The sequence below is a fragment of the Coturnix japonica genome, chromosome 1, assembly GCF_054131305.1.
Source record: "Coturnix japonica strain WE chromosome 1, WE-NBRP24, whole genome shotgun sequence".
NCBI lineage: Eukaryota > Metazoa > Chordata > Aves > Galliformes > Phasianidae > Coturnix > Coturnix japonica.
This window is the reverse complement of record NC_140663.1, coordinates 143,842,359-143,866,397: the sequence shown is the minus strand read 5'-3', so window position 1 is coordinate 143,866,397 and position 24,039 is coordinate 143,842,359. Positions and strand designations below refer to the sequence as shown.

The 24,039-nt window shown below is 39.2% G+C and overlaps 1 long non-coding RNA gene across 1 annotated transcript in view; it reads left to right on the top strand.

The window, feature by feature from the left end:
* The first annotated feature begins 9,725 nt into the window (after positions 1 to 9,725).
* LOC116653512 (uncharacterized) overlaps positions 9,726 to 24,039 on the top strand; it is a 33,329-nt gene continuing 19,015 nt past the window's right edge. The window contains exon 1 of the long non-coding RNA XR_014948493.1: positions 9,726 to 10,096. This is a non-coding gene — a long non-coding RNA (uncharacterized LOC116653512). The remainder of the gene's footprint in view (positions 10,097 to 24,039) is intronic.

The following is a 24,039-nucleotide window of genomic DNA, read 5'->3' as shown; positions in this document are numbered from 1 at the left end:
GAATTTACTATAATTATCATTTTCTTTCTTTTTCTTCCTACTGAAACGGAACAGTGAAATAAATAAAGTTGTGGTGATCTGGAAGAGATGCCTCTGTAAAGGTAGATTTGACTTCCGGAGAAGGCATTAAACTTAAACAAAAAGGAATGGAAGGTAAGGAAAAACTTACAGCATACAGCAACTCTGCCATCTCAGAATGAGGTATTTGACAGTATCGCGTCATGGATATTATTTTTTTTTCTTGGAATTGGCATCTTGTTGCCAGCATACCAGAAATCAGAAGTGAAAATTATGGCTTCAAAATCTCCAGTGAACTCAAAGAACTACAGCTAGAAGTTTTCTCTGTTTCAGAAAGCTAGATTTTCCTCGCAGTTTTCTAATAACGGGAGATGTGTGTTTAAAATCCTCTGCTAAATCTCTGTCTTGTTTCACTTCCAAGAAGTTCCTAACAGCAGAGCAAAATACCAGTTTCTTTACTCAGGTGGACTCCATAGACCATTTCACCTAAAACTTTTCTTTTCCTTGGGGTGTCCCCAAGCTGCATCCCATTCAAGAAATAGTGTGGCTTTTCTGGATTGCTTACTGGGAGTCATCCTTCAGCAGTGCTATCTTTTCACCATGTCTATGGAGAAGAGCAATAGTTTGGATGGAATGAAACCTTGTCAGAGAACACACTAATACTGAAATTACATAGATATAATCATCTGCTTCTCAGGATATAGAGTAGCCTCCCCTAAAACACAAAGGTTGTGGTGAATTTTAGTTGCACAACACAGTGACAGAAGTTAATTCAAAATGTGGCCACCAGCTCAAGCAAACTCTACATCAGAACACACAGCATCTAGTGAGTTTATTGGTTTTTTAGAGTCAACAGCTAATCAACAAGCATCAGAAATGCAGATCTGTCAAATATAATGCCTTGAGCATTATGGTCTTCTGCAGTAGTAAGAGAACATTTGTACAATGGAGTGCTGTTTTGCCACATCAGCTGTTTGACCAGACGATCACAATTCACAGAATCACAGAATCACAGAATTGTAGGGGTTGAAAGGGACCTCTAGAGATCATCGAGTCCAACCCCCAGTCTAATATGTGGACTTACTCACATATTAGTGTGTGTGTGGGGGGGGGGGGAGTTGTGGGTTTTTTGGGTTTTTTTTTTTGGTTTTTTTTGTTTGTTTTTTGGTTGTTTTTTTTTGTTTTTGTTTTTTTGCATAATAAAGCTGGAAGATGGATATCACTATATTAGTACCAGTCCATTATTCTATCCACTTAGCCGTAGGTGCTTTGAGAGCTATCTCTGATTGTCATCGCTGGTGGCAAGTGGCACCAGAATGTGGAGCAAACGGACAGTGAAAGGAGGTGAACCTGGAAAAGCGTGCCGATTTCGATGTATTGGGAGATCAATGGCAAGTGGCAGTGGGGGTTTTCCAACTGAGGCACTGTGTGTGATGGTAAGGTGGATCAAAGGCTGATTGCATTTGCAGTCGGGAGATAGACTAAAACTAGTTAGAACATGGAGACAGAAGCAGCGTTGTAGTTGCTTTGTGGCATACTCTATAAGAGAGGGGACTTGCAGGTGACTTTGGAACAGTTGCAAGACTTGTTTAAATGGGCTAAGACCCAAGAGCATTTCCCAGAGACGTCAATGATTTTCAGTCCCTGTGAGTGGCACAAGGTTGGTGATGCCCTCTGGCAAGTGACCATCAGCTCTGAGCTTAGTGGGAAAGCGGCATGGGCTTTTGGGACCATGTGGAGAGATGTTATTAACACTTTGCCTCATATGCAAGCCAAGAGACAAGTGGCTGTGGCAGCCATGCATGCTCTGTCCAGCAGTCCGCTGCCCTCATCGGCAGGGTTTGCATCACCACTGGATACCCCAGTAACTGGGCAGTCAGCACCCATCGCCGTGCAGCCGTTGGATATAACCCTTCCAGCAACTGACGACAGCTGAGAGTGGGAGCGAGCTAGAGCCTGGCTGAAGGAGTGCGCTGCTGTGAATGAGTCTGAGGATGAAGTGTGTTGCAAGCTTCAATGGGTGCAGTGGTAGTTAGAAGATACTCAGCGCAAACTAGAATCAATCTGGTTGATTAGTCCTGGGCTGGCCCAACCACCTCCAGAAAACTCCAGGGCACGAGAATGGAAGGTGGTGCAGGGTGGCAATGGTGGTGGCATGGGGCAGGGGCCTGGGCAGGAACGTTGGGGAGGGACTGTGCAGGAGGTGTTACTGGCAGGAGACCGGGATGCAGCAGCTGCAGTCACCTGTCTTGTGTTGATGGACCAGCAGAACACTAATGCTAAGTGGGACGCTCATGACTGGAAAATCTTACAGCAGGCCCTCAAAACAGTAACTGAATACAGGCTGCAGTCAGAAAGCAGTCGGCAGATAGTTCACTGGATTTTCTGGGCAGACCTCATGAGCCCATATATGATCCTGAGCAGACCTTCTCGTCAGCTCTTGTTAATCATGAGACCCATCCCTTCACTCTCACTTCATCCCTGCTTCCACTTCCTGCACTTTTTTCTCTTTTCCCTCAGTTTAAGCTGCAGGTCCTTGCTCAGCCATGCCAGTCGCCTGTCTCCTCTGATGTTTCTTCAGCTGGGGGATGGAGAGCTCTTGTGCTCGCACACGAGTGTCCTTAGCAAGCTGACAGCTCTGTTCTGTTCCTATGCCCTCTTTAGGCACAGAAAAAGAGGGCATAGGAACAGCTTGAACTGCTGGAAGTTTGCTCTCCTGCAATTCAGGGTCCTGATCAGGTGACCTGTAGTTGACCCCAACTACTAGATGCCCTTTACTAGACTGACCCCTGATTTTAACACATAAGTTCTCAACCTTGTTGTGGCTGTTACTCAGACACAACTTTTCACAATCTATCTGCTTCCTAACATAGAGGGCAACTCTGCCCTCCTTCCTACCCTGTCTAACATTTCTGAAGAACCTGTAGCCCTCAATCACAGTATGCTAGTTGTGAAAGTCATCCCAGCATATTTCTATGATAACAACCACATCATAATTTTCCAGGCACGTCATGGTTTCCAACTCCTGCTGCCTACTTCCCATGCTGAGTGCATTCGTGTAAAGGCACTTCAGCTGGGCTTTCTGGCATACTACTTTCCTAGAGGGATCTTGGCAATCAAGGTAAACTTATACCCACAGGTAAGCGTGTAAATTGGTTGGATTTTGTTCTCTTTTACCAGAACCATTGATTAAGGGTATCTAACAATAATAATAATAGTAGTAACTTAATGATTAATTGGTTTTATTCTTACTGATTTGCAGTAAGCAATCTTACTGATTTGAACTATTTTTTCCATATGGAGAAATTGCTAAACTCACTAGGGGACCATAAAACAGAAGACTCCAGTATTCATTCTTTCATTTTCAGTCACATTCATAATGTCAAAATAGATATCTTTAGTTTTAAGATTCATATTTCACTTGCTGACTTCTGTGTTTCATCCAATTGCATATATTGTGAAAGTAATTAGTTTGGGCAAGTCCCCAGCTAGATGGAAGCAAGAAGGTACATGTAGGAAAATCAAAGACTAAGTACATGATGTTTAATACGTACTTTTTTGATTCACAAATCAAGCCTGGAACATCAAAGCTGACTGTATTTTTATTATTATAATTATTCTTGTTATTATATCACCAGTTTTCCCAAATTTCTGAACCAAAATTTAAAAATTGTGAATGGAACATTTGAGTAGTATTTCTGCTTCTATCCCACCTGAAACTGACCGCTTAGCTTGATCTATTGGTTAGGAGGTTTGGACAGTCAGTCACTCATCTTCTTTCCAGTCAGTTAGTGACTCTTATATACAGCTTCTAATCTTGAGATGGCTTTATGTGTTAGTCCAGCTGGATTCTGTGCAAACATTTGAACTGCTGTGTGGAAATCTGTTTTCTACCAACTGAGGAACATCTGTAGATTATGTCCTACTTAATGTGGAAGGTCTTTGTGCATTTCTTTGTCTCAGCTTATTTATACTATTGCTCTTTTTATTAGTCCCCCTGCTGTCTAACAAACTTCAGTTGATATAACACACTGCTGTGAAAAATCTAAACTGAGTTAGCTGGCTCTAACATATACAGTATCTTCAATTTTCAATTGCTTGAAGTTATATACTCCCTGCATACTGCACATATAATTCCCACAAATGTTAATGTGCTTTAAGATTGTGTACTGAGGGAAAACTGGGACTCTTTATTAGTTGCTGGTTTCATTATGCTTCATAAAGCACTGACTGGTAAAATAAGATTGTTAAAATAAGGTCCATAGCACAAAATAATTTAAGAGGAAAAGAATTTTTTAATTCCTGCTTAAATAAAAGTATGCATGTATGGTTATGTGATAAGAATTCTGAATTACTTGTACTTTGTGGATTCACTACTGTAATATTTTATTGTGGACTGATGAAGCAAAAGCTGTTATCAAAGTCAAAAGGAACACAGGCTTTTATAAGGTCAGCAGTTTTTCAATAAGCTGGCAGAGCAAGGATTACAGCTTCAGACATCTTGGTACCTATTTAAATATCTAGAACTTTGAACATTTTTTGGTGTTTCTGGGGATAAAATAAATCATTTAGGGAAAGAAAAAGAAAAACAGTCCTTTTATTACAAGTATTTACTTCCCCTTTGATGTTCATGTCAGATTTGCTCATTTAAAAGAAAATAATTCCACTACAGTCATTACAGTAATTCAGGTTCAAACAGCAGATGAAACCAAGCTATATGCTGTCTGCTTTGATGATCCTGAGTTGGTTTTCTCACTCGCATTTTGAATAAATCTTCTAAAACACAATGCAAGGGAGGAAAAAAAAATAAATTAATTAAATATCAGGCTGAAAGGGAGTAAACCGCAGTATCAGAGATGTTCAAAATGAGAAAATAAAATCTTTCTCAAAAAGGTCATGAAATCTCTCCTTCACTAAAGCAAATGTTTTTTTTTTATTATTCTGTAAAGCTCTTTTCAAATCCAGTTTAAAAATGAACAAGTGGCATTTCCATCACTTCCCCTGGGAAGCAATTTCATACTTAATGTATTTCTCACTGTATATAAGGTGGGGAGGGACACCCACAACTCCCACCTTGTTGAAAAGTGCTCTAATCATTTAGGAGAGAGGATAAGTGGGAGGGAAGGAAATGTATTCCACCCCTCTCATTGTCACTGCAGAAAAAATTTCAAGATAGCACGGGATGCGAAAGAGAGGGGAAGAGGAAAGAGCAAAAGAAAGATAAAAGAAGCTGTCTTCCAGTGAACACATTCAGTTTAGTACACAGAACTCTAGGTTGTGGTAATGACTTTTACTCTAAAGACTTTATTTATTTCACTGGTCAAGATAAACTCAAAAATATTTCTAGCCAACCCACGCATAGTTCTTATTTTTATAAATTAATGTGTAGAAATGCTAGCTTGAAGAGTCATGACCATCTGTTTTTCTCAGATGGCATTTTGCAATAGCAACATGCAGATAGATCTGGAAAATTATCTCTGGACAATCTGTCGGTGTTATTTACAATGTTCTGTGCAACACTCAGGTTACACATTAATTCCAGTTAAGGGCTGATCTTTTGAAATACATACTTAAAAGTAAAAAATAATCTGTTTGTGGGATAAGTACATTGTTTTAATTAATCATATTTAACCTAAAAGATAATTTGCTCTACTATAACACTTCAGCACCTTTCTTACACTAATATGGATGTTCAGCAAGACTTAACAGACTAAATGCATGCTTAAAGTTAAGCTGCTCTTGAGCTTCATGCTGCCTAAGTCCCAACATTCTTAAGGAAACTGTTCAGTGCTAGTATTGTTCCTCATGTATATTGTACCATCATGGGCAGATCTCTGGATGTTGCCAGTGAGTGCATTTCTGTGCCTTGTACAATATTTTTGCAGTGTGTAAGTAGCAGGAGGAAGAATTTGAAGACAATTGGCAGGAAGACAGTATGAAAATCAAAAGATGAAAGCATTATGACACTTAAACTCAGATAAAATATTGAGAAAAATCAGTTTAAGCTACTGTGATAGGTATAGTAAAATTGACTATCATTCATTTATAATGATAAGTTTCTCTCTATGCTTCATTTGTCTCCATCTGTTCACTCCAGTGTCATGTTTAACATCTTCCTTCATATCTTTCTTTCTCACAAACTACCTTCTTACAGTTCTGGGATGGATAAATACATTTCAACTACAATGAGTGCACATTAACTCTTTTCTGTACAGTTGTCTTTGTTCTGAGCCATCTGTTGTCCTTAAAATGAGAGTCCTTTAGAGCAGTGCACTCATTAGTCATTGAGCACTGATCCCTAGGCAAAATCCATGCTGACATTTTTATGTACGAAGTCTGTAGAAGTTAGAACAGCAATTAATGGATATGTTTATCTCATATATTTGCAAAAAATACGAGCATTATTTTCTGTGGAATCAAACAGTTGATCAAACAGTCTTCAATCTCTCTTCAGTTGCTACAGTTTAAAGTTCTTAAATAATACATCATCAGACAAAGGTTGCTGTTGATTCTGGAAGTCAGATTTTTGTGAGTGCCTGGAAGACAATATACACCACTTTCTTTTCCTTCCATTCCAAGCACCCACTGCTGTTGCACAACATATGAAATGCAGGCTATTTATTGCCTACTGTGCATAAACTCAAAGTAGGCAACACAATCCTTACTTGTCTCACTAAATGAAATAAGATTCCAAGAGTAAACTTATTTGTCTGAGTGCTCATTCTCTTTCTCCAAGATTATCTAGGAAATCACAGTATCTTCATGTATTTTTAAGAATGAACACAGACTCAAAATAACAACAAAAATCCAAACTGATATTCTCAGTGTAATGCCTGTCAATACAAAAGAAACTCAATTTTTGTATACTCAAAAGCAAAACAGAATAGCAAATTGGAATAGTAAAGTAGGCAGAATAATCTAACAGCACCAACCTCAAAAAGCATACTTTGATCTTGATCAAAGGTAAAGAAGCTGGATGTATACCAGTCTTCACATCATCTATAGTGTTTCTGCTAGAGTATCAGAAAGGGACTGCTGACTTCACAGTGGTGAGTAGCAGTTACACTGAAGTCACTGAAATGACTCATTTGACAGAATGACAAAAATTCATAATATGACATTTAGAGAGTAAAAGCTACACAATTACAAGGCTGATAATGCTAACTCTTCATACAACTATCTGGGTCAAATTCTAAAATACTTTTCTTATCCCAACAAAAAGTAGTTTGGAAAAAATTTGGAGATCTTTAAGGGATGAACATAGAAGAAAAACACTGAAAACTGAGTCTCTAAAAGTAGGTGAGGGCTCTGGCTACGACATGTTAAGATAATAATCTGTCTTTCAGGGTCTGTATGAAGAAGATAGCACAGGGAAATGTTGGCACAGATTTTAAATTGCTCTGACAATAGAGATCCAATAAGATTTGATTTAAACTGTCAGATATGAAATGTATGAAGTATATAGCTTATGCAAAGCATACGTATTGCTCATGATTTATTCCAGATCTGATTTTCAAAACCCTAAAAAGAACAAAGATAGTCTAGAAATTCTCCCTAATCTTAATGTACTTGCAATAAATTAGGCCATCTTTTATTTACTGCATTAACAGAATTATCCAGTAAAACATTTCTGAAAATCATGGCCCCCTTCTTAAAAGAAAGAAAATTCTGCCAACAGCTAGTCACTCATATATACCTTCTTTGTCACTCTGCTTTTGATTAGATGCTGCAAGAAACTCTGTGCACACAGAACTGTAATACACATTTGTTTCCTCCAGTATCTCCAGAAATATATCTGTGTATGTCACTCTGAAAGTTGTGGCTCCTATTTAGTTCCATGTAAGCTACTACAGATACAAAAAGCACAATAACAATATTTGATAGAGAAAATTCTCAGCTACAAAACACTATTTTGCAACATTGTCTCCACCATTATCTGTGTATTTTCACCAGCAATGACCAAGAGCCCACAAGCCATACTCCATAAAAATCTGCATGGCTGTTCAGAACATGGCTTGTCTTTCACATTACTGTTGCAACAGCTGAAACACACCACTCACCGCCTCACTGTGCTCACATCCACTGTTTGGTCTCCATTAGCATCCAGAAAGTATTGATGAACCTCAAGGGGTGCACTTTTTCATGCAGAGGAATTCAATGACCTATCTTTGCTTCATACACACTTCATTGTTTTGTCAGACTGTCCCTTTGCTAACATCTGTCACAAGACAACAAAATACTGCATAATATTGTCAGGAAAGACCAGCCTGTACTGTCTTACCACCAACATATGCCTCTGCCACTGTGGGCCAACAGAATGTAATAAAAATATTCAGAGCAGCCCTCGTATTTGTTTACCAGTGAGTGTATTATTTGCAATTATATGAAAGTTTTTGACTTCTTCTCAAGTACACCAAAGTTCAGTGTAGCCTTCTCCATCGACTCTAGTTTTCCAGCAGCAGTTGTTGTACAAAGGATACATATGGTACACTGGTGAAGACTATCTGTCCTACAAAAAATTCTTTACTTGATTCCCAGAATAATAAAAATGCTTATATTACATTCATTTAATATCTTTATTGAACAATGATATTATCCTCATTCACAGATAACATGTATATCTACTGTCTTCAGAGAGGATACCATAGCAAATTCAGTCTTTCAGCATTCCAGAACAAGACATTTTCTGTAATATCCCATTATAAAGTGTCATGATTTTATGATTTTTGCTTATTGTATTTACATAATAACATCATGCAGTGGACTGGTAGTTAAAGAGTTAATGCTCCAGTTCCAGACATTTGTCTGGAAGAGAAGAATAACTGCATTCACAGAATCACAGAATCACAGAATTGTAGGGGTTGGAAGGGACCTCTAGAAATCATCGAGTCCAGCCCCCCAAATTCCCCATCGAGTCCAATTCCCCAAAATAAGGTTTGCTGTTTTGTTATAATTTCTGTTCAAGAGCAACACATATAAGGCCTTGGTAGGTCACTTGACATTCCTTTTTTTGATCATCAGGCTCTTTCACTGCTGCTCGTCCCGACTGCACACCATTAGTGTAAGGCCTTCAGATTTTTGGGCACTCTTTCTCTCATTCCATTTTTTTTTATTAGCTTTCATCTTAATTATATTGTATTATAGTGTGTTATCTTACATACCGATATCATATTTAGTAAATTAGTTTGTTTCTCCTCAAACTGTTGCTGCTGTTTTTAATTATTCAGGGTCCCCTATTTCCCTTTTTTAGAGGTACAGATCTTTGTATCCCTCTGCCTTGCTAGTCACAGAACTGGGCCAAACCGGCCCCTAAACAACATTTCTTGGTGGCAAAGAAGCTGCTTTTTAGCTTTTAGAACGAATCTCCCTCTCTGCTCTTAGCTTTGTTAGGAAAGTTTACCTCTTTTTCAGGTGCTCATTTAAAACTTGACCTCGGAAGTCCAGTCGGACTGCCAATATTCTGGAATATTAGCAAATTTTGAGCACCGCTATCTTGCTTCCATAAAGAGAAAAATAAAATAATTTAAAAAAAAAAAAAATCCATTTTCTCTCTTAGACTTGTGTACAGAGGGAGCTGCTAATTCTACAGAACTTGTGATTTTTAAACAGTCTCTCCCTTGAATGCTCTATGCAGTTTTTGAATGATCATCCAGTGTATCCTGAGAATGCCCTCTCCAGAAGCAGAGAATACCAAGTGGCAGGGAGTGTGGAGAGGCTTGGGGGAAACTTCAGAGAGATGGACATCCTCAGTGTCATGGAACTTCACTTCTTAACATCTGAAAGAACCTACGAGGCTAAACAGATATTTTGATCACCGAGGTTTGCTGAGGTTCGCTGCTTCGGAGCTGCTCCAGCCAGAGCTGAAGCGGCTGGTCGCGGGATACACGGGGGTCTGGATCGGTTTCCTCATCCAGGAATTCCCGAGGCAACAGAACAGCCCGGCAGCTGTCGCGACAGCGGCTGTCGTGACTGGGGCGTTGCCAGGGCAACAGCTCTGCATCCACGCCTACTGCCTAGAAAAAGCCTCTGAGGCCTTGTCACCAGGACGAAGAGGAGTATTATCACTGCAAAGTGAGTGGTAAGTGCGGGGGCACTCGTTAATGACCTGGTAAAGGGGCGAGGGCAGAGCTGTGACCAGCTAAATGACTTACCCAACCTTGTGGTTGATCTGAAGAAGGAGATGGAGAGGCTGAGAACAATAAAGGAATGTGAGAGGGAGACTGATTAGTGGTGTGTCATGGTTTAATAATTTTGTAATTTTGTTATCAGTATTCCACATCATAACATCATATAAAGCATGAATAATTTTACTGAATCTGCAACTCACAGAAGAAGACTACATCTCCCAGAGAACAACACGAGCATAGAGATAGGTCACGGGACCTGGACACTATATTAACTCTGTCGCAGGCTGGACTGAGGTCTTTTCGAATTCTGGCGTTCAGGGGAGTGTGTGGGAGCCTTCACCGTTTCGCCTAGATTCACAGTAGGCCTCTCGGTTACGGGACTCATTCTCTCTCCTATTTTGCTTGATTCGTTAGCTCAATTTTCAATTATATTGTATTATATTGTGTTATCCTGTATTTCGATATAGTATTTAGTAAATACGTGTGCCTCCTTAGATTGTTGCCGCTGTTTTCTTTTCCTAATTAACTTTTTTCCTTTCGGCCTAGGGCCCCAGTGGGGCCCACAGCCCCTGTCACAGACGCAGGTGGATTTTTAGTTTAAACCTTGACAGATTTTGGTGGAGAATGCGGGCAAATGGAGTTGCTGTTTTTCTGTGTTTTCTTCTGTTGCTCTTTTAGCTTTTAACAGAGCTACAAGTTCTTTTTTCTGTTAAGGAGCTATCTTAGGTTTGTGATTCTGCACCTGCGAGCTTGACCTTGAAAGTCCAGGTGGACTGCCAATACCCCGGTTTATTTTGTAAACACTGCTGAGCTTTACTGTCCCTGTCACACAGGGACGTGTGCAGGGGTCCCCAATAAAATCACGATCACCAACAACCAGGAGGGCAATGAGAAGTCCTGAAAGGGTAGGAGGTGAGCAAGACATCATTACCATTACTTATCGAACTCTGAAAATGAATTCTAGAATCATAGAATCTCGAGGCTGGAAAGGACCTACAAGATCAGCTAGTCCAGCTGTCCATCCTCTCTTTACCATACCTGCAGAAAACCATTAAACCATATCTCCTGGCTCCTTATCCAGATGCCTCTTGAACACTGCCAGGGATGGCATCTCCACCCTGGTCAGGGATGGCATCTCCCTGGTCAGGCCATTCCAGTGCCTGATTACTCTCTGAGAGAAAAGATTCTTTCTTATGTCCATTCTAAACCTTGTCTGATACAACTTGTGGCCATTTCCTTGGGTCCTGTTTGTTGCCTGGGAGAAGAGGCCAAGCCCCTCCTCATCACAGCCTCCCTTCAGGAAGTTGTAAAGTGCAATGAGGTCTCCCAAAGCCTCCTCTTCTACAGGCTAAGCAATCCCAGCTCCCTGAGCCGTTCCTCATAAGACTTGTGCTCCAGACCCCTCACCAGTTTCGTTGCACTTCTCTGGACATGTTCCAGGGCTTTGGTGTCTTTCTTGTAGTGAGGAGCCCTAAACTGAACACAATACTTGATTTGCGGCCTCATCAGAGCTGAGTACAGAGGGATGATTACCTCTCTGCTCCTGCTGGCCACACTATTTCTCATACAGGCCAGGATGCTGTTGGCCTTCTTGGCCACATGGGCACACTGTTGGCTCATGTTCAGCCCAGCATCAACCAACACCCTCAGGTCACTTTCCTCTTAGTAGTTATCCAGCCACTCAGGCCCAAACCTACAGTGCAGCACGGGGTTATTGTGGCCAAAGTGCAGGACCCGGCACTTGGCCTTGTTGAACCTCAGCCCAGAAATCCAGCCTATCCAGATCCCTCTGGAGGGCCTCCCTATCCTCAGGCAGATCAACACCACCTCCCAACTTGGTGTCATCTGTGAACTTACTGAGGGTACACTCAATTCCCTCATCCAGGTTATCAGTGAAGATGTTAAACAAGATGGGCCCTAGAACTGACCCCTGGGAGACACCACTTGTAATGGGTCACCAGCCTGACTTAACTCCATTAACCACTACCCTCTGGGCACAACCATCTAGCCAGTTCCTTACCCAAAGAAGGGTATACCTGTCTAGTCCACGAGCAGCCAGTTTCCCTGGGAGAATACTGTGAGAGACCGTGTCAAAGGCTTTGCTGAAATCTAGGTAGGCTACATCAACTGCCATACCATCATCTACTAGCCTGGTCGCCCAATCGTAGAAAGAGATGAGGTTGGTTAAACACGATCTGCCTTTCATGAATCCATGCTGGCTGGGCCTGATACCCTGGATGCCATGCACATGCAGTGTGATCTCACCCAAGATGAATGAAATTGGAAGTCTGAGAAAAGTCTTTTCACGCTACCCAAGTGAGCCTATTGTAAACTGGTTACTTCAGTGTTGGTACAATGGGGCCAGCAGTGTGTTCCTAGGTAGCAGAGAAACTCGCCAACTGGGTGGCATTGCCAGGGACTCAGCCATTTACAGAGGTATTAGTACATGCCAGAATGGGACCTTCACCATCTGGAAGCAGATGCTGTTAACTATAAAAGAAAGATACTCTTTCAAAGATGATCTGATGCCTGAGAAAATTAAATGGACTGATAAGGAAGAAAGTATCAATTATTTGAGAGACTATGCTGTGGTGGAAATGTTACATAGCCTCACTTTCATTCCTGATGAGCCAGACCAAGAGCATAATCCTGAGAGAGTCAAGTGTACACCAAATATGTGGTGTATATACACAAAGACTGCACCAGAAAGGTATGCCAGTACATTTGCAGCAATGTATGGTAGAGGGGAAAGACGACCCCTATAAATGAACTGATTAATAAACTTCAGGACTTTGAATTACATTTAACCCTTCCATGAGCTTGTGTTTCAGCCATTAAAGAAGTAGCTGAAAAACTGGACAGAATGGAGAGAAATCAAGAAGATATAATAGACGAACTGTCTACAGTGCTTAATGCTGATGTATATATTGTGGTATTGGATACAACTGATAGGCATCAGGATTCCTGAAGCAGCCCACTGGAGGGGTTGATCAAATTGGTTTCCTCTCAACCTGCATAATTGAATGTCTCAGCTATCGAAAGAAGATGCACTTCTGCTCAAGCAAGGGACACAGTAAGAGTATGTCACATTTTGCCTCTTGGCATTACCTATGTGACTGTGGAGAAGATAAGAAGTGGCTGAAAAAAACCCACTCCTGCACTTCAAGCATGGGTAAAAGAATCACAAGACAGAACAACCACCAAGGTGAACTTCTTCAAAAAGGTGATTGCTTCAGTTGCTGCGGGACACAGAAATAGCCATAAGATCAACAGAGGTAACAAATCAGGGCTTTGCCCTGATCAGGGGACAAAAGGTGTAACAGAGTGTATTGGACTGTGTGGATTAGATGCCCTGGAACAACAGAACCACAGAAATATAAGCCCCTGGTGGACACCAGTGCATAGTGTACTCTAATGCCCTCAAATCACCAAGGGACAGAATCAATTTATATTTATGGGGTGACTAGGGGTTCCCAAGAGCTGACTATGTTGGAGGCTGAACTAAGCTTCACTGGTAAAGACTAGCCAAAGCAACCGATTGTGACTGGCCCAGGGGCTCTCTGTATACTTGGTACTGATCTCCTCAGAAAGGGATGTTCTAAGGATCCCAAGGGGTATTGATGGGCCTTTGGAATAGCTGCTGTAGATTCGGACAACATTAAGCAGCTGTCTGTTTTGCCTGGCCTGTCAGTCTTTTGTGGGGTTGCTATGAGTGAAAAAGCAAAGGGTACCAAAATCGCTACCAAAAAATTGTGTGTAGCACACACAGCAGTACCACACCAACAGGAATTCCTTGCTCCCCATTCAGAAATTGATTTGTCAACTAGAGAGTCAGGGAATGATAAACAAAATTCACTTACCTTTTAGTAGTCCCATATGGCCAGTGCATAAAGCCAGTGGAGAATGGAGGTTGAAGGTAGAGTACCGTGGCCTGAATGAAGTCACACCTCCACTGAATGCTGCTGTACCAGACATGCTAGAACTCCAGTATGAATTGGAGTCAAAAGCAGCCAAGTGGCTAACGTTTTCTTCTCCATTCCTTTGGCCAGAGCATGCAGGCCGAAGTTTGCTTTCACCTGGAGGAGCATTCAGTATGCTTGAAATCATTTACCCCAGGGTTTGAAAGACAGCCCAACCATTTGCAATGGGTTGATCCAAACTGTATTGAAACAGGGTGGTGTACCTGAGCACTTATAGTACATTGGTGACATTACTGTGTGGGGCAACACAGCAAGAGAGCTTTTAAGGAAGGAAAGCAAATAATCCAGATTCTTGTGTGTGCTGGTTTCACTACTAAGCAGCGCGAAGTGAAAGGACCTGCCCAGGAAATTCAGTTCCTCGATGTAAAGAGGCAAGATGGATGCTGTCACATCCCGGCAGATGTCATCAACAAAATCACTGCCATGTCTCCGCCCACTAATAAGAAAGAGACACAATCTATTCTGGGCATAGTGGGCTTTTGGAGAATGCATGTTCCAAACTACAGCCTCCTTGTAAGCCCCCTTTATCACGTAATGCAGAAAATAATAATTTTGTGTAGGTCCTGAGCAGCAGTGGGCTTTTGAGCAGAGTAAGCAAGAGATAGGCCGTGCCACATCCCTGGGGCCAGTATTGACGGGACAGGATATAAAGAACATCCTGTACACTGCTGATGGTGAGAAAGATCCCACCTGAGATTTGTGGCAAATAGCTTCAGGAGGAGCCTGAGGCTGACCCCTGGGATTCTGGAGGCAAGAGTACAGGGGGTCTGAAGAGCATTACACTTCAACTGAAAAGGAGATCCTAGCTGCATGTGAGGGGGTTTGGGCTGCTTCCAAAGCAGCTGGCAGTGAAATGCAGCTCCTTGCACCTCAACTACCAGTGCTAAATTGGATATTAAAGGGAAAGGTTCTCTCCATCCAGCATGCTACTCATGCCACTTTGTAGCAAGTGGATTGCACTAATTATGCAATGAGCTTGGATGGGGAACCTCAATCATACAGGAATACTTCAGGTGATCATGGACTTGCCTTTTCTGCTCAGGGGGAGCACATATAAGGTCTCGGTAGGATGCTTGATGTTCCTCTTTTTGATTGTCAGGCTCTTTTGCTGCTGCTTGTTCTGACCGCACACCACTAATGTAAGGCCTTTAGCTTTTTTGGACACTCTTTCTCTCATTCTATTTTATTTATTAGCTTCCATTTTAATTATATTGTATTATAATGAATTAGTTTGTTTCTCCTCAAATTGTTGCTGCTGTTTTTAATTATTCAGGGTCCCTTGTTTCCCTTTTCCAGAGGCGTGGATCTGCAGATTCTTCTGCCCCGTTAGTCATGGAACTGGACCGTTGACATAAAGATTGTAACAAAAGTCAGCAATTTGAAGTTTCAGATTCCATTGTGGTTTTGTGTGGTGATTTTATCAAATCTTTAAACAAACATTGAAGCATGACACTTCCTCAAATGCCTCTGTTCATTTCATAGCCTATCTGGCGAAGGAATGTTTAACAGTGCAGTGGTTTGTACACTAGGGAATGAGCAGTTTAATGGTTCATACATGCTTTATTTGAAAAATATCAATAACCATTCACAAGTCTTTTCTTGCATAAACCACATGAAAATCCCTATGTAAATGGTGCATAGCTTCTTTATGATTCACACTGAGCTTTCTTAGGCGCAGTGTTAATCACTTTAAAAGTGTGGCTTTTCCCATCAAGCTGAAGGCAAATTTCCATTGCTGTTTAAATCTGTTTCAGTTTCTACAACCATTATCAATTACTTAGGTAGACTGGATGGAACGCTATTTTCACTTGTTATTTAAACTCTGAACAGTCAGAAGTAGTGAACAGTAACTATTTGGTAGATCAGCAATGTAATCATTCAATCAAATTCAGAATCCAGAAACAGAATTAAATTACAAAAGCCTTAATTTCATGGCATTCAATCTTCCCAAGGACATATAAAGACATAGAATCCCAATTTTCAGTTTTCTCTTAACAAACATACTTAAGCCACACTCAAAAGTGACTTAAATAATTCTCTGGTAAGTTAATTGTCTGCAGTTTTATTTAGCAGCATTTGGATAACTATCCTCTAACTATTCATTTATGTAAATATTTCTTTGGATTTCAAGCTAGTGAAAACTAATAGACACATGGAAGTCCTTTGTTGGTGGACCATCAATGGGACAATTTGGCCTACAGGGTCAGAACAAATTTATTTTAAAATAAGTCAAGTTGTAATACTTTGTAATCTTCTTAACCAAGGCGAGTACTTGTATAATTCTCTATTGTAGATTTGGGTTTTCTAAAATGAGAACCACTGTACAGTTTCACAGTAGGGGTGAAACACCTGAAAACGAAACCACTTGAACAGTAAAAAATGATTTTCTTTGTTTGTGTGTGTTTTGATTTTACTCATTTGTTTCTTTTGCCAGGTTTGCTAAATAGGTATGATCTCTCCTAAATCATACCTGAGTGGTAAGCATTTGAAACCAAAACACACACAACTAAAGCAAATATTATCAAATTATCTTTTTCGACTGGAAGTTTTTTTAATACCTTCTTTTTTTTCTGCACAGTTTCCTCACTCATTTCCAATCATATGGAATCTGATTAATAATCTGTCAACTAATTTCAGTGTTACTGGAACCAGGCCGCAGTTTTCCATGCTATGTTCAACCTCTGGCAGGACACAGGAAGGTCACTTGAGTAGTTTTAGAATTCCTCTGGAATTCCAGAGTACATAAGAGAATAATGACAAGAGAATGAATGAAAGAGAATAATGTTGAGATAACTACAAAAACGTAAACACTCTAGGTGATTTTCAATTAACATTTTTTTTGACATTCTCATGTGTCAACCAACTAAAAACAGTTTCAGAAGATCTGCTTTTACTTTCTTAACTTCGAGGCATTCACCTTAAGGGCTATTGCTGATAAAAATGATTTGTTATAGTATATAACTTGTACTTTTGCACAATGGAGCTATTTTTTCCTACAAAATATAATTTAGAAGGGTGTGGTCAGAGAAAAGTGTTAAAGTTTTTTTGCCCACTCACATCTATTTTTCTATGTTAAGTGAAATGTTACCTGGTATTGTCACATGAAGCTTATGAACAGAGGGTTTGATTGAAGATTTAATAAAATTAACACTACTTCCTTACTTTCCTCTTTTCTTCTTAATCTTCTCTTCAAGATGAAACTCATCAACACTTGACAAAAACTGCAAATAACAGCCAGATGCAGGAGCTGGTTTTATCTTTTTATGCGAGTATGTGGTGCTAATTAGTGCAAATTGATTAAACTTTAATTGCCTGATCCATGGCTAATTAATATTTATAAGATGAATGAGAAAGAAAACCAGACATTTATTAAAAGACTTTAATGATTTTTCATATGTTTTGACAAAGCAAAGCAAATAGATGTTATGAGTTTAGATGTGCCAGACATAAGTACAATATTTCTTACATTTTCTATCAGCATCAGAAAACTAATCATTTTTCCTCTCAAATTACATATGGGAGTAGTTTGTCTCTTCTACACAAGAACTACTTGTACTGTGTTCCAGTTTTTACTTTATAATTCATTTTGTTTCACAACAGGATGAGAGATGACATTTTGTTTCTCAGCAGAATGATGTACAGTGAATCATGCAAGAAAAGAAAAGGGACAATAGCAGATAAAATCCTTGCACAATTATTTTCTTTAACATGAGTTGCAATTAATTAAGTAGTCCTCCTGGACTTGTGCAAAGCCTTTGACATGGTACCTCACCACATCCTACTCTCTAAATTGCAGAGGTGTGGATTTGAAGGACAGACTGTTCGATGGATTAGGAACTGGCTGGCTGGATGCAGCCAAAGGGTTGTGATGAATGGTTCTGTGTCTGGGTGGAGACCAGTCACAAGTGGTGTCCCTCAGGGGTCAGTCTTGGGACCAGTGCTCTTCAACATCTTCATCAGTGACACAGACGATGGCACTGAGTGCACCCTCAGCAAGTTTGCATATGACACCAAGCTGAGCAGTGCAGTCAATACACTGGAAGGAAGGGAACCCATCCAGAGGGACCTGCACAGGCTGGAGAGGTGGGCACATGAAAACTTAATGAGGTTCAATAAGGCCAAGTGCAGGGTGCTGCACTTGGATCAGGGCAATCCCAGGTATTTATACAAACTGGGGGAAGACCTCCTTGAGAGCAGCCCTGTTGAGAAGGGGGTCCTGGAGGACGAGAAGCTGGACATGAGCCAGCAGTGTGTGCTTGCAGCCTGGAAGGTCAACTGTGTTCTGGTTGCATTAAAAAAGGGGTGGCCAGTAGGGAGAAGGGGATATTGTCCCCCTCTATTCAGCTCTGGTGAGGCCCCATCTGGAGTTCTGTGTCCAGGTCTGGGGCCCCAGTACAGGAAGGACATGGAGCTCTTAGAGCAAGTCCAGTGGAGAGTCACTAAGATGACCAGAGGTCTGGAGCACCTCTCCTATGAGGAAAGGTTGAGGGAACAGGAATTGTTTAGCTTGGAGAGGAGAAGGTTCCAGGGAAACCTTAATGTGGTCTTCCAGTACTTAAAGGGAGTGTATTAGCAGGAAGGGGAATAGCTGTTTACGAGGGTTGATAGTGATAGGACAAGGGGGAATGGTCTTAAATTGAAACAGGGGAGGTTTAGGATAGATACTGGGAAGAAGTTTTTCACATATAGGGGGTTATGCGCTGTAACAGGTTGCCCAAGGAGTTTGTGGATGCCTCATCCCTGGAGGCATTCAAGGCCAGGCTGGATGTGGCTCTGGGCAGCCTGGTCTAGGGGTTGCTGACCCTGCCCATAGCAGGGGGATTGAAATTAGATGATCTTTGAAGTCCTTTTCAACCCAAGCCATTCTATGAAATAGACTCATTTCTTTTTTGAGGCAATTATGCATTTTTTATTTTTTTTTCTTTCTTTCTTTTTTTTTTTTTTTTTTTTTTTCTTCCTCAGTGCAGTGGGAAGGTCTATTATTTACTTCAATCAGTCTGACTTACCAATCTGGACAATGGGCAAGTCAGTACTTCTCTTTCGGACATAGCCCAATTTTAATAATTCTTTACTTCCATGAAATATAAGCTCATATTAAGCCTTAATTCATTCAACCTTCATAACCAATTGGTCTTCTGAAATATCTGTGGTCTAGAAAAAATAATTTGGGGGAAATAAGCCTTCGTGCTGCCTTTAGTTGTCTCTATGCCAGTTTTATCATTAGCATTCTCTCTAATAAAATTCCAGCACAAATATTCTAGATTTGACACACACATACTAAGTATGTGTGTTAAGTATGTTTGAGTCTAGCCAGTTAGGACTCATAATTCCTGTTCTTTGGTATAAATGACATTTGAGTACATGAACTTCAACAAAAATTTGCGACACTTTTAACAATCAAGCCAGAATAGTCACTGTCTTTTTAACTGATCATACAGATGTAATCTCTACATCTCTGAAGAATAAACTTTGTCCTGATAAGTAAGTACTGACTCTAGAAGGAGTGAACCTTTGATCTGCATTTAACCTAGTGAATCAAATTACACAGCTTTTACTTGAACTAAGAGATGAGATAAATCCACAGATGCTACTAAACAAAAAAGGGTGTTCATCAACTGTGGGACCACGTGGTGCAGAATAATTTGCATCAAAGCTACATAAAACTGCTCCCATCTATCAAATCGTTATATGCAAAATAGTGACAAGATGAACAGTTAACTTGTTTACCAGTTACTAACTGTGCTCTCCATAATTCCTTTTCAGCAGGTTAGACATATCCCAGAAGACTGAACTTAATCTCCTTTAAGACCAGGTTATCTCTGATATTCCTGTACATTGAAAGGTTTATAATTTTTAAACTTAATGTAATTCTCTTTTGTTTTTCATTTCTTTCTTTCTCTTTTTTTTTTTTTCAAGACACACTAACATTATTAATCAATTAATCTTGTTTTAATAACATACATTTTTGAACAATTAAAAACACTGAACTGAAGTTTTCTATGCTTTCTGCATGCAATTATTCTTTCATTTTAGAAAATACAGTTTAGAATCTCCTCTATCCATGCACTCACACTCCCACTGCACACACACTCTTTTGATACACTACAAATATTATGTAGAGAAATTTTTAGTAAAGCACCTTTCTGTGATCCAATTAAGCACTGAAAAAGAAATCTGCTACATATGTATAGTATAAATATTTTAGATAAAAAAATTCTCCTGAACTATCAAGTGATTTGTTATCACAAGTATATTAGAAGATTAAATTTTTAACTTTTACATTTAGAAACATTCTGTAAATAAATACGCCTAAGCACTGAAGAAAGCATTTTAAATGAATGAATACATGCATTAGCCTATAGACTAGTAATTAATATAATATAATTATAATACATAATTATAACAATATCTTATTAAGTACTTCAACTAGACTACAGATAGCATCTTCTGGAGCACATAGAAGTGAGTTTTGCGTGTGTTGTGGGAGTACATATAAAGATGGAGCTCATAGAATCATGGTGGCAAAAAGGGACCTTTAGATACTGTCTTATCTAACTACTTCATTCAAGCAGGTCCATGTAAAGCAGGTTGCCTTGGACAGTGTCCAGGAAGTTTTTTAATATTTTTGAGGATGTAAACTGTATGGAAACTATTGCATCACTATAATTTGCATACATGTAGACGAAAGTATCCAGGTGCCTGATGTCTGAAAAAGTGAGAATTCAGATAAGATAGTTTTGACAATTGTGCCGAATATCAAAGGCTTAGTTTATGTACCTGGCCACTGTAAGTTTATGTACTTGGCCACTGTAATTTTATTTATCTAAGATAATGTGTCAGTCTCCTAAGTTATTCATGTTTCAATTTATTTATTTTTTTAAACTCTATTCCTGACATTCCTCAATTATTTATGTTTCTATTATAAAAGTCTATGAAATTGAATCACGATTGCAAATTTAAAATAGTCCTGATATTCTTTTAGGGATAAATAGTATCAGGTTCTCTTAATAGTAAAAGTGCAACTTATCTAACTGTCTTTATAAAATGAAAGAGAAAATATTAATTGTTAAGGAGAAATGAGGAGGGGAAAAGGGAGAAAGGAAACAAGAATGTTCCTCACAAAACATTTCACTTACAGGTTCTCAGAATATTATTTTAGTTTGTAAAAAGTGGTAATAATGATAATAATATTTGCATAAGTCATCTATAACAAGTAAAATGTGTTCTGTGACTGACCAAGCCTTCTGAGAAAAGAGCAAGTTGAAGTTTCTTATTAGCATACACTGTCAATATTAGCAATATTAATAGAGAAATCTGAAAGATCTGAAGTTAAAAATCAGCTTTGTTCTTAAACTGATATAAAGCCTAGAATAATTCCAATAGTGTCTTATATACTAAAATACTGATTTTGCCAGTATATTGTCTGCCTTTAGAACAATATGCAATAAACAGCAATGTTTGTATGTGTTTCAGAAGGGTGAATGTGAATTTAAACTTTTGGAAAATGAGTAGCTGCATGCTCAATTCCATTTTTTCTCATTAATAATAATAATGATGATGATGATGATAAACTCCTTCTCTTTAAATAGTCTCTTCTGTGGTCTGTATATGGGGATTGGAAAACAGTTTCAAAGAAATATACTACAGGGAGACACTGTTCCTCAGTAGCTCAACAATTCTTCATCTACTTGGGGCAACATGAAGATTTTGATACATAAAATTATACACGCATAAACAAAATGCATACTTATATAAATACACATACACATATACATATTATTCTTTGTGTGTATTGTTGGGGTACTAAGTTGTCTTTGCAAGGATTTATGAGTGCATACAGTAGTTCTGAATAGATGGAGTGTTCTAGAATAGCTGAGTTAGGCCTGTAGGCTAAGAGTTAGTGGGCGGGGGGTTTAGGTAGGTGTGTGTACAGGTTCTTTCATGTACATCGGGTTTTGCGTAGCGGGTGTACGCATCTGCGTGGGATTTAGGATGGTATATAAGGAGTATGACGCAGCAACAAATTGAGAGAAGACATCATGGCATCCATGTTTGTGTCTCTCCCTTGGACAGTCGAGGTCCCAGGATAAGTCGGGTTAATTGGCAGATATGTCATGTGTATATGTTTATGAATGTACATATATGGAAATTCATGTAAGTTTTTATGTTGCCTGTTTTTCATTCTTGACAACCAAGCTTTTTTTGAAAGGCTGTTGAGTCTTCACTCATTTCTGCTGATCAGTGCAAGGACTAAAGCTTTTCAAGTCCTCATTATTCAGCTGCTTGACCACAGTCATTTCTGTCTTGTTCATGAGTCTGAGGTTACTTTTCATGGAAACCAAAACATAGGAGGATAGGGAACATCTAATGTATGTATGTATCTCATTCCAACATGTCTTTGTAATACAATTGGATTAAAGAAACCACAAACAGTTATATTTTCCAGTGAACCAAACAAGAATATATAGTATGGAATTAGAACATTAGACCTGTATGAGGTCATCAAGTTCTGAACGTTACTAGTACAAAAGTTTGTAGTGTACAACTAAATTCATAAACATATCAAAACCTGTCTTAAATACAGTTAAAATATTAAACATTTTTTCACTTTGGAAGACAGGCAAGTTGTCTTTCATCTACAATGATTAATAAAAATCACTAGATACACAGCTTAAATTTATTGTTTAGTTATATGCTGGTTGTTCAATAATTTATAGAACTGAAGACTCATTAAGATTGGAAGAGACCATTAAGATTGGAAGAGTCCAACTGTCAGCCCATCACCACCATGCCCACTAAACCATGTCACTCAGTGCCAGGCTTTTGACCCAGTGTTTTTCATTCACTTACATATTTTTCCTCCTTTTCTCTTCTTCAGACGTTCATACTGGTAAGAGAGTAACCTAGTACAACTTTAACATTCCCTATATGTTAATGCAGTCTCTTTAGTTTCTATGTAGTTTTGTTTAGAAAGAACTGCCTTGTGCCAATGCTTGGCATGAATTTGAAATTCACTTCTAGCATGTATTGTGCAGTCTTTTAAATTCACCTGTCTGTGAGCTCTCTCTCTCTCTTGTGGGTTATCTTGCAGTGTTGTTCTGTCATAATCATAGAAGTTATTCAAAACTGCCAAGAAAAACAACAACAACAACAAAACAATACTAATCACTGGCCCTTACACCAGCAACATCTTTCTTGTATGCACACTACTTTATCTAATCTTCTCTATGGTAGGTATACCTGAAAGAAACCTAACAGACTTTCTCCATGACAAAGGGAAAATGGTACTCTTGCTCTTCCTCTATGGTTTCATCTGCAGAGGTTAACTGGTAGAAAATTCCCTAGTTTAATGTTCAGCATTAAAGTTTTTACAGCAGAGAAAATGATTTTAATCAACTGCTTTCAGATACTCATACATTTGATGTTTGTTTGTAACTTTCAAAAGAATATTCATTCTGTAAAATTAGTATTGTGGTACAAGTAGTTATTTTGTGCCAAAGCTCCAGGCTGATTATTTTCACTCAAACATGGTTAAATTAGCTAAAAATCATAATGAACAAAATGGCATAAATGGCATAACTCCCTTGACATGAATAATTCTGCATTTCTTTATGCTAGATGACACTATGTCACAAATGCTGTTAGTGTCCACAAGCACTAGCACATTTTCCTGAAAAGCTAGGCATTCAAATATATTTTTGTCACCAGTGATCATTTCTAAACATTTCCTTACCAGTAGCAGTAATATCTATATATTCCGTTGCAATTTGTAAATTCACTGTGACATATACAAGTGTGTAAAAAGTCTATGAACAAGCCTACTTTATGTGTCCACATATAGGGCAGAGTAACATTTAGTGAAAAATGAAATCTAGGACTGTTTTAAGAAAAGCCATGAACTTAAGTGAAATGCA